This window comes from Gracilinanus agilis, chromosome 5 (assembly GCF_016433145.1).
Source record: "Gracilinanus agilis isolate LMUSP501 chromosome 5, AgileGrace, whole genome shotgun sequence".
Classification (NCBI taxonomy): domain Eukaryota; kingdom Metazoa; phylum Chordata; class Mammalia; order Didelphimorphia; family Didelphidae; genus Gracilinanus; species Gracilinanus agilis.
The window spans coordinates 14,558,404-14,575,045 of record NC_058134.1 but is presented as its reverse complement, the minus strand read 5'-3'; positions in this window follow the sequence as shown (position 1 = coordinate 14,575,045).

Sequence of the window (16,642 nt, the reverse complement as noted above, 5' to 3'; positions counted from 1 at the left end):
GTATATATATAATATACATATAATATATATTTATATATTACAATATATTAGCTTATATAGTATACATATATAATATACATATAATATATATTTAAATATTACATTATATATTATACATATTATATCTACATATTATATATTTACATATATTACAATATATTACATTATATACACATATAAAATGATAGAGTGCTGGACTAGAGTCAGGAAGACCTGAGTTCAAATCTAGCCTCAAACATTTATAAACTGGGCAACTGCTCAGTGCCTCAATTTTCTCATTTGTAAAATGGGGACAATAATAGTATGGACCCCCCCATTGTTGGGAAGATTGAATGAGATCCTATCTATAAAGCTCTCTGAAAATCCGGATGTGCCCCACAAATGCTAGCTATTATTATTATCATCATTACTGGTAAGTCATGAGTGTTTATTTTGCGTGTGGGTCAGACGTACTGAGGAGAGAACGGGCAGAAGGCTAGGGAGGAAAGAATGCCTTAGGAAGAGTCAGAAAATGCCAGTCTTGCCCTCTCCCTCGCTATCTGTGTCCCCATTTCTAGGTCAGGTGACCCAGCAGGTCCCTTGAAGCGCCATGATCGGGGGGCACCTGCACTTGGAAAGAATATTTGAGGAAGGAGGAGCAGCAAGTTCGCTCTCCTTCGGCTGAATGGAGATCTGGAGTTTTCCCAGAAGATGGGGGAGAGAATGGGCCAACGCGGGGACAGGGTTCACTTTGGGCTAATTAATCTAATGAACCTCCAGACACTCTGTCTCTGGGAATCTCTTGAAAGCCAAAATGAACCTTTCAAAACTCCGTAATAAAAACTCTTTGATATAAACTTAGTCATTCACGCCTCATTCATGATCATCTTAACAGCAGCAGAGGAGGAAGCCTCTGGAAATGAGGCCACTGAAATCGGGCTCTCCCGAGGGTTCCCAGACCTTGTAGACACCTTCCAATTCCTTTTTCCTCCTCATATAGTTCAAGGAACCAAGATGCAGACTGGGAATATGGACAGACTTTTGGCACCTGGCTTTTCCGATGTTTTGACGAAGAGGTGGTGGCGCCCATGGGGTCCTCCCTCCATTGGTGTAGACGATGGCCCCTCTGCACCTGGACGTGTCTTTGCCATGTTTTCTCATAAGCATCCCATAGCAGATCACAAAGATTCCAAAATACCACCCATCACCCATAGTACATGCCTGTGATCTTACTCCATCATTGGTCCATTTATGTTTCAGATCATACTTATCCTGGATGGGCTCTTCAGGGCTGCTTTTCTTATGCAAGTTGTCATAGTAGCATGGTGCATAGCCCTTGCGCTTGTCCCATCTCATCCTTTTAAATCATTCTCTTATTTACAGTTTTGTTCTTCTGATGCCACGGTGCGCTGTGCCTTGCAGAATTACTAGGAGGACATCCGTATTTAAGAAATGAGCTTTGGGGGGACCCTAGAAGACTTCCCAGTAGCTACAGGAGTAAAGCGAAGGTGACATCTCATTTCTCTGTGATTCGACAATGTTCTAGGCATGCTAGTCATAGCAATAAGACATGAGGAAGAAATTAAAGGAAGGAAATAAGAATTTAATAAGTACTTGCTATGTGCCAGCTCTGTGTGAAATGCTTTATAAATATTATCTCTTTCATCTTCCTAGCAAAGGCAATAATTTGCTGATGTCCTGGTGATTTATTCAGAAAATTCCAGGTTACCTAGAGATGGGAAGTCCTGGGTTCAAATCTCCGACACTTCTTAGCTGGGTGACCCTAGGCAAGTCACTTAACCCTCATTGCCCAGTCCTTACCGCTCTTCTGTCTTGGAACCAATACACGATATTAATTTTAAATGGAAGGTAAGAGTTAAAAAAAAAAAAAGAAAGAAAAAAGGAAATCCCTGACAATGGGCAAAGAAACAGAAAATGAACGGCGCCAATATCAGGTCATAAAATAAGCCCACAAAAATCAACAGCATTTCTACTGAGCTCCAAAGAAATGGCTTTTGTGGAATCTGATCCCTTTCTCTTGCTCCATCCAATCTGCCACTTCTGGCCCCAAGGGAAGCACCAACTGTAGGACGTCCTGTCTATTCCAGCATTCTCCAGGACACGAGCCTTTTCATCCACTTTGTTTTTCTGCGGGGCTGATCACAGCATTATCTTCCCCCTTACTGGAGATCTCTTGAGGAAGCTTATGGTGTTCATGGGGTCAATGCAGCCTTGCTCAGGGTAGGCAAACAAGCAGATAAATAATTAGATCAAAGTCAGTTGACTATAAAAATGTAAAGTTTCAGGTAGCATGCTGCTTACCCACAACAGTAATGAAGGTCAGCTTGAAGCCATTTTCCCACTTTCTGCAGAGCCATCGGAGCCTGTGTATTTGGTAGCAACTGCGGTGGCTAGAGCGGGGAGTCTGGAGCCAGGAAGACTCATATTCCCGAGTTCAAATCTGGCTTCAGACACTTCCTAGCTGTGTGACCATGGGCAAGTCACTTCACCCTGTTTGCCTCAGTTTCCTCCTCTGTAAAATGAGCTGGAGAAGGAAATGGCCAACGACTCCAGTATTTTTGCCAAGAAATCCCCAAATAGGGTCATGGATAGGCTGCTTTTTTTGGAGGAAGAAGCAGGATTGGGTAGGAATGATGAAAGCTCTCTCTCCACTGATGCCCTTGGTCTGCGGTAGAAGCAAGACCAGATTTCTGAAGGTGCGATTTCTCTTCTCCATTGCTTAGTCCCGGATTGGGCTGTCACTAGTTTGTGACTCTGGACCAGAACCTCAGTGAGTGAGGAGGCACTGAATGGCAAATGCTCCCATCATTTGCCTTCTTCCCTGTAGGTTTGTAGGGTTTGAGGTTTCAGGAAATGGTATTTTATTTGTTCTGAGGAGGGATCCTTGCAGATGAGGACTACAAAATGAAGAAAAACTCTCCAGAGAGAGTCCAGATCAGGGGCTCACCAGTCCTGAGCTGCTGTCCCAAATAGGATATGCAGACGTGACAATCCTAGGGAGAGAGAGTAGCGAGCTAACGTTTATTCAGCATTTTAAGGCTTGCAAAGTCCTTTACAAATACTAGTTCTTTTTACTCTGACAAAAACCCTGGGAGGTTAGTACTATTAATATTCCCATTTTACAGATGAGGAAGGCAGAGATTAACTGACGTGCCCAGGATCACACAGCCCAGAGTTCAGATGTGAATTCGGGTCTTTTTGACTCCAGGTCTAGCACTCTGTCCAGTAGGATACCTATCTGCTTTGAGATTCATTCATTCATTTATTTATTTGTTTTATTAAACCCTCACCTTCTGTCTTGGAGTCAATACCTTGTATTGGCTCCAAGGCAGAAGAGTGGTAAGGGTAGGCAATGGGGGTCAAGTGACTTGCCCAGAGTCACACAGCTAAGAAGTGTCTGAGGCCAGATTTGAACCTAGGACCTCCCATCTCTAGGTCTGTCTCTCAATCCACTGAGCTACCCAGCTGCCCCACTTTGAGATTTTTTTTTTTTTTAAATCGGATGGGCTGCGTACTGGACATAGAATTATCATTGAATGATTAGGAGGAGTTTGCAGAATCTCAGTCTAGAAAGGGACAAACCCATTTCTGACCATCTCTCATACAACATCTCTTAACAAAGGGACATCCAGTGTCCATTTGAATACTTCTGATGATGAAGAACTCACTACCTCCCAAGGAAGGCCATTCTAATTTGTGACCGGTCTAATTGTTAGGAAGTTTTTCCTTCTTGTTGTTCAGTTGTTTTCAACCATGTCCTAGTCTTCAAGACCCGATATGGGCTTTGTTGGCTCTTGGGGAGCAGTTTACCATTTCTTTCTCCAGATCAATTTACTGAGGAGGAAACTAAGGCAAACAGGGTTAAGGACTTGTCCAGCTAGCAAGTGTCTGAGGTCAGAGTTGAACTTGCAGCAGACCCAAATCAGCTTTTCTGCAGCTTCTACTGGTTGTTCCCAATCCTGACTCCTGGAGCCAAATTCCTCCTGCACATGTCCAGCTCAACTGGCTCCTTCAGTTGGTCCTCCTTCGGAATGGCTTCTGGTTTCCTCCCCATCCTCATCATCCTTCTCTGGGCATTTCCTAACTGATCAGTGGCCTTCTTAAGGCTTAGAAGAACAGGATGGACGCGTCTAGAAGCTGCCTGGCCAGGGAGGAGGACACCAAGAAGAAGCCCAAAGGTTAGCTCTCCCATCCTTGCAGGTCACCCCCCATCCCCTTCCCATTGCCAAGCACCCTGAGGTCTTGGGCCACCACCTCCACTATGGGAGTGCATCTTAGTTTGATTTCAGTGTCCTCACCATCCCGTGGCCCGACCCTCCACGGGAACTTCCAGATGTGTCCTATTTCTTTTGGTCCCTGCTCTTAGCCACATGAGAGCTAATCAGTCCAATAAACCAAGAGATCTATGGCCGATGATAAGCCAGCAAGCATTTTTATAGACCTTAATGTCTGCCTAACCCTTTACAAATGGGATCTTGTTTTAGCTTCACAATGGCCCTGGGAGGTGGGTGCCATTATTATCCCATTTCACAGATGCGGCTCCTGCTCACCTCTTTATCTAGACCAGTGATTCCCAAAGTGGGCGCCGCCGCCCCCTGGTGGGTGTTGCAGCGATCCAGGAGGGCGGTGATGGCCACAGGGGCATTATCTTTCCTATTAATTGCTATTAAAATTTTTAAAAATTAATTCCCAGGGGGCTAAGTCATATTTTTTCTGGAAAGGGGGAGGCAGGCCAAAAAAAGTTTGGGAACCATTGACTAGACTAAGGGCTCTTGACCTGGGGTCTATGGACAGATTTCAGGGGTGTGCAAGTGTGAAGAGGAAAAGAATTATAGCTTGATGTTCACTAATTTCTAAATGAAACTTTGTCTTCCCTTCCCTTGTGGATGTAGGCAACAAACTTGTTTCTGGGCAAGAGTTCTGAGGTGTCCCCAGATCTCTACCGGCAGGGTCCAGAGCACGAAAAATGAAAAGTCCCTGAACTCAGCACAGGGTGTCTTGGTTTTCTACAAGGTTCAGAACCTCTTGGGGTCTCCCGTTGTCACCTCTCCATAGAGGCGGAGATGAGAGGTTCCAGGGACCTCAGAGACTCTCTTGTCCACCCCACTATTTTATATAGGAGGAAAGAGAAGCCCCAAGAAATGAAGTGACCTTCCAGTGGTTACCCAAGTAATGGATGCACAGAAGAGTTAGTATTTGAACCTGGGTCTCTGCTTTATCCAGTCGCTTTTCCTAAGGGGCAGAATAAAGGAGCAATGTTAAGTTGCTCTCTCATTTGGGGGGTATAGCCAGCGAACCCCCTGACATTCTTAGGTACCTCCTGGGATCCCCCACTATGCCATGCAATGAAGCCATGAAGGCAAGATGGCGACGTGACAACTGGAGAGTGGTGGGAAGGAGGTTCAAGCCAACCATTTGGGCATCTGAGCTATTGGGTCGCCAGTAAAGTTTGTGACTAGAATCGAATTGCAATGCGAGGTACAACGTGTTCGTGTTCCGATGGTGGTTTTACTGGCCCCTTTTTCTTTACATTACAGTCATTCCAATGCCCACCCCTCGCCCTACCGACCAAACAAAAATAAGTAAGCAGAAACATCGGATGCGGCGAGCCTGTCTGATGGTGTAAAACAGTGTTCCACTCTAGTCCCTCACTTCCCCAACAGGCATGGAGAAGTTGTCTGAAATCTTCAAAGGTCTCTCTGTCCATTTCTGCTGCTGACAATGCCTGGCATACAGTTGGTGCTTAATAAGTGTTGATCGATTGATCGACTGATTGATTGCTGCTTTGTTCTTTTCTTATCCACTTGCTACACGAGGGAATATCTCTCCAGGCACTTCTGCTCTTAACTAGTGAAAGCAATTGAAGCAAAATAGTCCGATGCAGTCCAAGAAACATAAATTAAATGCCTGCTGTGTACAAGGCACCATACCAGGTACTGGAAAGGAAACAACAAAGTGAAATCGTTCCTTTCCTTAAGAAGCTTACATTCTTTGGGGGGAATAAAGCATGTAAACAGATCCATGACATTTGGAGAAGGGCCAGAGCTCCAAGAACTAGGGGGGGGGTGTTAAGAAATGTTTCCTGTTGAAGGCAGACCATGAACTGAGCCTTGGACAAAGCAGCTCTAAAAGGTGGAGGTGAGGGAGCAGCTGGGTAACTCAGTGGATGGAGAGCCAGACCTAGAGAAGGGAGGTCCTAGGTTCAAACCCGGCCTCAGACACTTCCCAGCTGTATGACCCTGGGTAAGTCACTTGACCCCCATTGCCCACCCTTACCACTCTTCTGCCTTGGAGCCAATATACAGTATTGACTCCAAAATGGAAGGTGAGGATTATTATAAAAAAAAAAAGGGGGGGGAAGTGAGGAGGCCTGGCGGTCAGCCCATCAGAGCCCAGAAGTGGATGACTGGAGAAGGAGGCAAATGGGACCATTAGGCATACCTCCATTGTTTCTCATCGTGGCTCCTCCTGGCCTCTCATTGCCTTATGAGCACAGGATAGCAATGTTCTCCATGATGGAACACCGTTTCCCAATGAGAGAATCACACGGCATCCTCATGCCCATTGGCTGGACCATGGGACGATTGGCCTGGCTAGCAGAGGGTCAGACAACCTCCTGCACCCTTAAAGCCCAGGCCATTGCCCCTTCCAGAGTCTCTTCACGAAATGGAGCAGGGACCCCGCCTTTACTCTCATTTAGAGTCGCTTTCTTAACTGGTTGATTCTGAAGAATATGTCTGTGTAGCTCTCCATCAATGAATCCAATATATATGTATGTACTCTAAACACTGGAAAGAGAACCACGAGTCTGACCTACAATGTGGGAGCCGGGAGAAGAAAAGGGGGGCCCGTAATCTGCCTCTGCATCCAGTGACTCTGAGTCACAGTCCTGGGGTCACGCTGTCTCCCTTGAACTTCTTCATTTCGTCAGAACGTTCGCATGCAAAGATCTGTGCCTACACAGTCATCAGCTTCTGAGGCAATGCTGACTAAGTGAGGTTCCCTTCCAAGAGGTCAGGCCCGTGACCCTCCAAACAGACACCTTCTAGAGCAGTTTGGTCATGCAGGAGGGAGCCCCCTTGACTTAGGGCTCTTGTTCTTTATCTCCCATTTGTCTTGTCCATAGTTTGTTTCTCCAGAGCAGTTTCCACTGGACTGTGAGCTCCATGAGAACAGGGGCCATTGTTTGCTTTTCTTTGTATCTTCATGGCTTAGCATATAGCAGATTCTTTTTTAAAACCCTTATCTTCTGTCTTAGAATCAGTACTGTGTATTGGTTCCAAAGCAGAAGAGCGATAAGGTCTAGGCAATGGGGGTCAAGTGACTTGTCCAGGGTCACACAGCTAGGAAGTGTCTGCAATCAGATTTGAACCCAGGATCTCCCATTTCTAAGTCTGACTTTCAATCTACTGAGCCACCTAGCTAGGCTCCTTATGGTAGATTCTTAATAGATTGATTTGACTCATTTGTTGTGACTCTTTCTAGGTGAGATTTTGTCTCATACACACAAGGAGACTCATGCCTGGTTCCCATGAACCTAGTAGTGTGTGGTCTAGTGCCCTTATCCTCTAAGCTCATCCAGATGTAGGCTGTTATCAAACTTATGGAATTCCTTTTTTTTTTCTTAAACCCTCACCTTCCTTCTTGGAGTCAGTACTTTGTATTGGCTCCGAGGCAGAAGAGTGGTAAGGGTAGGCAATGGGGGTCAAGTGACTTGCCCAGGGTCACACGGCTGGGAAGTGTCTGAGGTCAGATTTGAACCCAGGACCTCCTATCTCTAGTCCTGGCTCTCCATCCACTGAGCTACCCAGCTGCCCCAAACTCATGGATATCCTTAAAGATCAGCTGATATCAGTGTATTATTGGTCCCACCTAAAGCATGGTCTGGAAAATTCCCCAATCTAGCTTGAGTACAGGTCCGGTCTGGGTTTCCATAAATGTGGGAGCTCTCTTCTGAACCCATAACAAGGGGCCCTGAAGCACGTCCACATCCTCGAAGGAGTGAGGTCTGCCTTATCAGCATCCCAAAGGAAGGTTCACCTCTGGGTAAGCCTCTCCAATTGCCCAGGGACCTCACCTCCCAGAGGGCCTTGGAAAAGAGCAATCAGGGCTTGGCCCGCTTGTATATTTTCTTGGGGGGGGGGCGGGGAATCCATGTTTCTGAAACTATTTTTGAAAATGGTGTAGCCTCTGTCTCCAAAGGAATTTCCTAGCAAAAGAAAGAAAGCAAAACTAGAGCCTCGTTAGGTGATTCGTATTGCTATAGGTACTTCTTTATAAAAATGGCCCTTTTTTGCAAGTGCCATGTGGTTCACCGATTAATTCATCACAACCAATTAATCAACCAATGTTTATTGGCTCCTGAGAGAGGTGAAGTGTTGGAGAGTCAAACTCTTCCTTTAAAAAAAAAAAACAACAGGGGGGCAGCTGGGTAGCTCAGTGGATGGAGAACCAAGCCCAGAGATGGGAGGTCCTGGGTTCAAATCTGGCCTCAGACACTCCCCAGCTGTGTGACCCTGGGCAAGTCATTTGACCCCCATTGCCTACCCTTACTACTCTTCTGCTTTGGAGCCAATACACAGTATTGACTCCAAGATGGAAGGTGAGGGGTTAAAAAAAAACACACACCAAAAAAAAAAACCACACACAACAACAACAACAACCCTTACCTTCTGTCTTAGAATCAATACTAAGTATTGGTAAGTAGTACTAAGGGCTGGGCAATGGAGGTCAAGTGACTTGTCCAGGGTCACACAGCTAGGGAGTGTCTGAGGCCAGATTTGAACCCAAGACCTCTCAACTCTAGGCCTGGCTCTCTATCCACTGAGCTACCCAGCTACCCCCTTACCTGTAACTTCTAATAGTGTGAATTTGAATACATGGAACTTGGGGAATTTATTATTTCCACTAAGGAGAACCTCACTGAGTCATACAAACAATAATTAGGATAAATATTCAGAGGAGGAAGGCCTTGTTGGCCAGGGCTAGTCAGCCACAATTTCATGGACAAGATGGCAAGATAATAGAATCCTCATTCCATTTGGGCTCAGGAAACTTGGGTTTGGGTTCTGACTTTGTCTCTCACTAGCTATGTGACCCTGAACAACCAATGAGCCTCAGTTTCCTCAACTGTAAAATAAATGTGACGTTAGGCTAAAGCCCTCCAGTGTAGAAATCGGTGAGCCTTGAGCTGGGCTCTGAAGGAAGAATCAAAGACAGTCAGCCTCTCTTTGTCCCAATGTTACCCGGGTCTCCTTCTGCCAGATGTGGAGGGCTTCACCAATGGAGAGAAAGAACATGGCCTTCAGAATGATCATTTCGTGGGTAAAGGAGGTTCTCCTGCTCTTCCAGGAAGGTCGACGATCTGTCCCCTGACTTAGAGAAGCAGGTCCCCTCAGCCAGTGTGAAAGAACCCATTCCATATTGAAAGGCAAAGTGATCAAGACCCAGCTTCGAATTCTGCCTCAGGAAGATAATGAGCAAGTTGTTGATGGTTTTGGACCTCGCTCTCCTCATCTGTTCAATGGACATGACAAAACCCATGGGTCCTCCCTCATAGGGTTGTTTGCGGGGCTCAGACAACCTACTTGAAGTGCTTTTCTGATTTTACTGGCCACACAAAGTGTTCCAAAAGTCTATGAAAGCTGGCCTCAGCCTCAGGAAGACCAATATTCAAGTCTTGCCCTGGTCCATGGGGTTTCCTCACTGGGATTCCCGGCAACAATGAATTGACAGTCCCAGACTGTTGTTGCTCTGATCAGATCTATGATGGTGAAGAGGGAGAAAGTCTATTTAAAAAGAAATGCTCAGAAAGGGGGGCAGGAAATCTTCAGGAGCGATCGCCATCTAAAGGAGAACCCAGGAGAGAACCGGAAAGCCACCGGGCTGGCCAATTGGGCCATTTAATGAATAAATACTCCCCAGGCACGTGATCCCCCCCAGGGTCGCTTTGTGGGTTGTAGTGTAAAAGGGTGCATATTAGCCCTGCACAGCCTTACTGCAGTGTTTGACAGATGAAAAGGGTTTGGAATCCTGAGCTTAGACGGTTGGCCCTGGAGCCTCGATGAGAGTGGAGGGCTCGGCTGAATCCGACGTGCCCTCTGTCGGGGGTATTTCCTGGGAGACAGACCTAGGTGTGCTCGTGGGTCCACTCTCTGTTCTCACTCTTTCTCAGCACTTTTCCGTTGCTCTCCTTGAGGACTCAGAGTCACTGGCTGGGTCCCCGGCACTGAATCTCTCCCTTTCTGATCTTGCTCCAACCTGGCTAAGGAATATTTTTTTTCTGGAAAGGATGGGGGGAGGCCAAAAAAGTTTGGGAACCACTGACTTAGAGGAAGGACCCTGTGTAGACTAGAGAGACCTCTTAGCCATCCTCCTCACCCACCCCTTATAAAATGGCTTCTTAGCTGCCTTCCTTTCTGCTTCCTCCCCATCAGGGTCCTGGCGAACAGCCCTCCCAGAGATGCATTCCCATAAGTTGTGTCTGGTCCAATTGGGCTGTGCTGCCCTAGTTATGCTGTAGGCTCTGGGGGAGGAAACAAATCTTCCATCGGAAACGAGGACTCACTCAGGTGACTTTTGTTTTCCAGAGAACTTTTCAGGGACCCCTTGATCTGTAGCTCCCAGGGAGCCCGAAGTATTCTGTAGGATTCTACCCCTAGAGCTGGAAGGGAGTTTATAGAGCCCTTAGCTCAGCCCCTTCACTTTGGAGATGAGGAAACTGAGGCAGAGAGATGAAGGGACTTGCCTGGGGTTCCAAAGCGTGAGAGATGGGATTCGAACCGAGATCCTCATTTATTAGGCAAGGCTAGCTCAGTTTTACTTCTGTCGTTGCTGTGGCCCAGCCTCCGGCTGAATTAAAATGCCAGTGATGACTTCTTTGGGCTTCCAGCTTCGGAGTGTCCGGTTTTATTTTCTCTCCCAGTTCTTCTGAATGATTCTTGGTGGGTTTGGGGCGGGAGGAGAAAGAAAGACAAAAGGCAGGAGGGGGAAACTGAGAGGGAGGAGGGGGCGCGATGAGCTTGTCCATCAGCTTCCCAGGGTCCCATTCCTCTGATTTGCTGCTCCATCCATCCATGGAAAGCCAAGCGATTTTTGCATGCAGTTCATGACCTGCTCCGTCCTCCAGAAGGGGCAAAAAGAATAAGAATAATGCCAAAGCACAGTAGAAAAGGCAAAGGGAAAGAGCCCTCTGCCGCGTATTGATCCTCCAGGCAAACGCTTTGGAATGTGTTCAAGCTCAGGAAAAAAGGCCAGCATTCCTTATGAGCTCGGAATAGCAAGAAGCGTTGACAGAGCCGCTTTAATGCTGGCCAGAGACTCCAGCCAGAATGGAAGTAACCCAGGGGGACGGGGCCATTTCGCTGATTTGTGGTGTTTACCGACACCCCGAAGTAGAAAGGCCCCATTGATCTGGGGCTCTCGGGCTCCTGGATCGGTTCATCAAGTGTGCAAGAAATTGGCAAGCTACTCAAGGCCGGCCGAGTGGCACCATCCGAAAGGGGACCCCGGAGGAAGTAGACTTTTCTGGCTCGAACAAACCTGAGCCTGTGAGGGGGAGAACATTAGGCCTCTGTGGAGCCGGAGAAGGGAGAGCCCAGCTGTCAGGAGGGCAGCTCGGGGAAGCACGAGGATGCCACGGAAGGCATCTGACCGAGGGCCTCTGGCAGAGAAGACGGGGGGCGAGCGGAGCAGGGCTCTGAGGACAAAGCCAGCTGGGGCTGGCAGACATTGGAAAAGGGCCGGGTGGCTTCCAGAGGATGCTTATGGGGCATCGTTGGGAGCCACAGCCCACAGACCTGCCCATCATGGCTGTTCAACACCTCCCAGCCCTGATGATGAAGAGCAGCTTAATCCTACTAAAAGCCAATGAGTTTGTGCAAACGGGCTGAAACAGAGAGAGAGAGAGAGAGAGAGAGACAGAGAGAGAGACAGAGAGAGATGGAGACAGAGAGAGAGAGACAGAGAGAGATGGAGACAGAGACAGAGAGAGAGAGACAGAGAGAGATGGAGACAGAGGGGAAAGAGATGGAGAATAAGAGAGAGAGAGAGAGAGAGAGACCCTTGTAAGTGTGAGAAATGAAGCAGTCAATTAATCAGAGAGGCCAAGGAAGGAGATAGTGACTGTGAGGGACCTGGCTCCTGACTGCAAAGATTAACTGCCAAAGGGGAGTTCTGGCTGATGGAGAGGAGACCAGGGGGAGGGGAAGAGTCGGAGGACAGGGCCAGGACAGCCCCATTTAGTTCTGGCTCTGTTAGAGTCTGTCAAAGCTGCCACTGAGGCTGCTCAGAGAAAAGGCCCCAGACTCTGGGGTTCAAGCCTGAAATGGCACTTCCTGGCTCACCTCCTCCTCTTAGTCCTCCTTCTTCCTCTCCTCCTCCTCCTTAACTTTTCCCCCTTTCTTTTTTCCTTCTCCTCCTTTTCCATCTTTTCTTCTCCCTCTTTCCTCTATTCTTCTTCTGCCTCTTTATCCCTCTCCTCCTCTACAACAACAAATCTTACTGATTCGTTGCAGGTCCTGTGCTATGTTCCAGTGGCACACAAAGGAATAAAACTCTAATGGTGGAATTACAGTTACTGTGGCATTTGAGACAAAAACTTTTTTGGTCCCTCGAATCACATTACAGAAGGCGGCTGCCTAGTCAGCCTTCTCTAATCCAATGCCAGGCTATTGTGGACAGACTCTGAGAAGACATGAAACACAGATGGCGTGCCAGAGCAGGAAGAACACTTCCCTGGGAGTTAGAGGATCCAGCTCTGGCACTCAGTGCCCAGAGAACCACAGGCAATGCACATGCACCCAAGGTTCCTTCATATTAAATGAAGGGAGGGGGCAGCTGGGTAGCTCAGTGGAGTGAGAGTCAGGCCTAGAGACGGGAGGTCCTGGGTTCAAATCCGGCCTCAGACACTTCCCAGCTGTGTGACCCTGGACAAGTCATTTGACCTCCATGGCCCACCTTTACCTCTCTTCCACCTGGGAGCCGATACACAGAAGTTAAGGGTTTAAAAAAATTAAAAAAAATATTAAATGAAGGGGGTGGGAGGGCTCATTCCTCTAACAAGGTTTTATTGGGTACCCATCATGCACCAGGCGTGTGGAGCCAGGGACAAAAAATAAAGCAACCCTTATCTTCAAGGAGTTTGTATTCTTTTGGGGAGAACCCATGCCCACAGATGAGTAAATTCACAATACAAAAAAATGAAGCCGTTCCTGGGTTTGGGACCCAAACTGTGGGGGGATGTAGAAGAGGTTTGCACTTCAGGAGAGACCCGGGAAAGTTTCTCGGGGCAGAAGAACTATCACAGCCTGGGAAACTCTCTTCTCCTGCAGCGTTGGTTACTTGGATGTTTTAGATAATAGAAAGTTTGCCATGTAGCGTGCGGGGCCAAATGGAACCTTGTAGCCCTTCGGAGACTTACTGTGGTCCCTGGAAGAATATAAAGAAAAGAAATCATGGCTACATGTTGCATCCGCAATGCAAAGCCATATCCCATCCTTTGAAAGATGTCAAATGGTATTTTAATGGAAAGAGCGAGGAGGGCTCACTCAGAGATGCTTCAGGAAATACAAACTCCACAGCCTGTTATTTATTTTATTTTATTTTATTTTATTTTATTTTATTTTATTTTATTTTATTTTATTTTATTTTATTATTATTTAAACCCTCACCTTCCATCTTGGAGTCAATACTGTGTATTGGCTCCAAGGCAGAAGAGTGGTAAGGGTAGGCAATGGGGGTCAAGTGACTTGCCCAGGGTCACACAGCTGGGAAGTGTCTAAGGCTGGATTTGAACCCAGGACCTCCTGTCTCTAGGCCTGGCTCTCTATCCACTGAGCTACCCAGCTGCCACAACAGCCTGTGATTTAGATCCAGGCAGATCACCATCCACCTCTGATTTGCCGGATTAGACCTCCAAATGGCCCGATGCTCAGGGAGATCCCATGGCCAGCCCAGGATCAACCAGTTAGTAATGGCCAGATTTGAACTCGGATTTTCCTAAATCCCACAAAGCTGTCCCTTCCACCGTACTGTCTTTCAAGTGAACATATAAAGCGAACATTTGTCTATTCTATTCAGTAGAATCAATCAATCAGGCAATATTCCAAAGGCATTGGGGAAATCTGGCTCCTGTCCCCTGTCACATTGGTCAAAAGAGACAATAATTACAAAGTGCTTGGCACAGTGCTTGGCACATTGTTAGTGTAGATAAATGTTCGTCGCAATAATTAGTTATCATCATCATCATCATCACCTTTGACCGATAGCATTCAGGAACCATCCATTTTGAGATAATTAGAAAAGAGATATAAGCCCAGACATATTTATATATCGGTTGAGTGGTCGTTTTCAGTCATGTCTGATTCCTGAGGGATTTCCTTGGCAAAAATTCTGGAGTGCTCTTCCATTTCCTTCTCCAGCTCATTTTTACAGACGAGGAAACAGAGGCAAACTAGGTTAAGTGACTTGTCCAGGGTCACACAGTTAGGATGTGTCTGAGGTTAGATTTGAACTCATAAAGATGAGTCTAATTCCAGGTCAGGTACTATATCCCAGCTGCCCTTTATACTTGTAAATATAAATGACATACTTCTCCATAAAATATATCATGTATGAACATGTATGAACTTCTCTATAAAATATATCATGTATGTACTCTGTTATATACCATGCATAATCTATATTATATCATATATTTGGCCACCAGGCTGGCGAGATATCATGTATTATATATCAGGTGAATATTATTTTATGTTCATTATATATTACATACCACACTTACATATAATTTGTGACCATCTCATATGCATGTCTACATGTACGTGTGTACGTGTGCATGTCTGTGCATATGAGTGAAAGGCTACATGTATAACCACAACACTAAAACTGTGCCAAGCACAGATTTACCATTTGGCTCTCCGACCTCCTTCCGTGTTTCCAGGTCTTCCTGGAGAGCCTCCTCGAGCTTGGCATTACTTGGGCAACCCCACACTAAAGAGATTTCTGGCTGATGAACCAACGGATTCATGCAAAGTCTGAAGAGAAACGAGGCAGAGTCGGGAGCTCATCCTCCGAAACCCAGGCGGAGCTCGAGCCTGGAGATGCCAGCATGGCCACTGAGCTCCCTGGAGTGAGAGAAGAGTCCCAGACCACACATGGAACGGTTGGGGAGATGCCCGTTGGACCAACTCTTCTCTGATGGTTTCAGGCCTGATCTCACAACTCTACCATGTTCTGGTCTAGACCCGGACGCAGGAGAAGTCTTGGTCCAGCCACGAGGTCTGCCACAGGCGAGCCTGTAAAAGAAATAAAGGTTGGCATTAATGTTTGACCCCTTCCCTGTCTGAACTCAGGGTCTCCGTCGCATGTCAGCTTCTGGAGGACACGGGCTGTGTCTGGGGCTGTAACTCCGGGGAGCTGATTGTACAAATTGCAGTGGGGGTATTTTCACCTTCGGGCTATAGATCAGCGCCTGGCATTGTTTGATCGATTGTCTTGACTTCAGAAAGTGATGGAGAAAAAATGTTAACAATGTAGATTGAACTTAAGTGAGCCATGGATTTGGGGAGAGCCTATTGTTTACATCATTTTTGTCTTGTGTCCATCCCAGTGCAATGTCTGGTATACAGCAGGGGCTTAAGAAGTGTTTATTGAAGTGCGTTTCATCTCACTGGTGAAAAATTGCCTAATAAGTTAACGCACCCAAGTGGGTTGCCCCTTCTCCAGGGACATTTGAAAAAGAGGATAATGGAAAAGGGCTCTGCTTATTCCAAAAGAAGGCCTTTCTCAGGGTAGGATGCCCATCACTCACGCTGGTGTTTAGGAGAAGATACGTGGGAGAATTGAGCAGGACAAGGAGCAATGGGCCCAGAAGAGCTGTGATTTGTACTGGTGGAAGGAGTACCGCTAGCAGGGAAATCACAGATAAAGATCCTGGAGTGGAACTCTAGGCCTGGAAGGAAGGGCCATCTGGGGGTCAAATCCTTCATCTCTTCTCCCAAAGCTCACCCCAGCAGGTGAACATCTATGCTGGGCTATCATTTGGTCATTGCTGGCTAGCCAGTGCTGTTAAGTGGTCCCTGCAGCCCAAGCCCTGCCCAGAGGGAATTAGCCAAGTGACACTGACTACTATCCACATTGAAAAAGCCAACAGAAAATGACTGATTAGGAGAGGGTTCCTTTCCTGCTGCCCCTGCAGCTCATCCTTATCATGGCTGCTTCCCTTTTCCCTGATACACAGACTCATGTGGCAGCTATTGAACATGTTGCTGCCAGCCCCATTGAAATGAGGCCAACTGGGCTCTCCGAAGAACCTCATTTCAAGCCACAGCAAGGTGGGCTCTGCCTCATCAAGGTGCCTAACCTGCCTTCTAATGAGTGGGTAGGAACTTGGATATGTGAGTGGGGTGTTTGGGCCCTCGGGAAGCAGGACTGGGCCCTGCCAGATGAATAGCTCTGGGACAGATCAGGGACAGACTACACATGGCAGACAGGATTCTTACTAGTCAATTAGGAAGGAAAAAAAGGAAGACTAGAGGGAGAGAGGAAGGAAGGAAGGAAGGAAGGAATAGAGGAAGGAAGGAAGGAAGGAAGGAAGGAAGGAAGGAAGGAAGGAAGGAAGGAAGGAAGGAAGGAAGGAAGG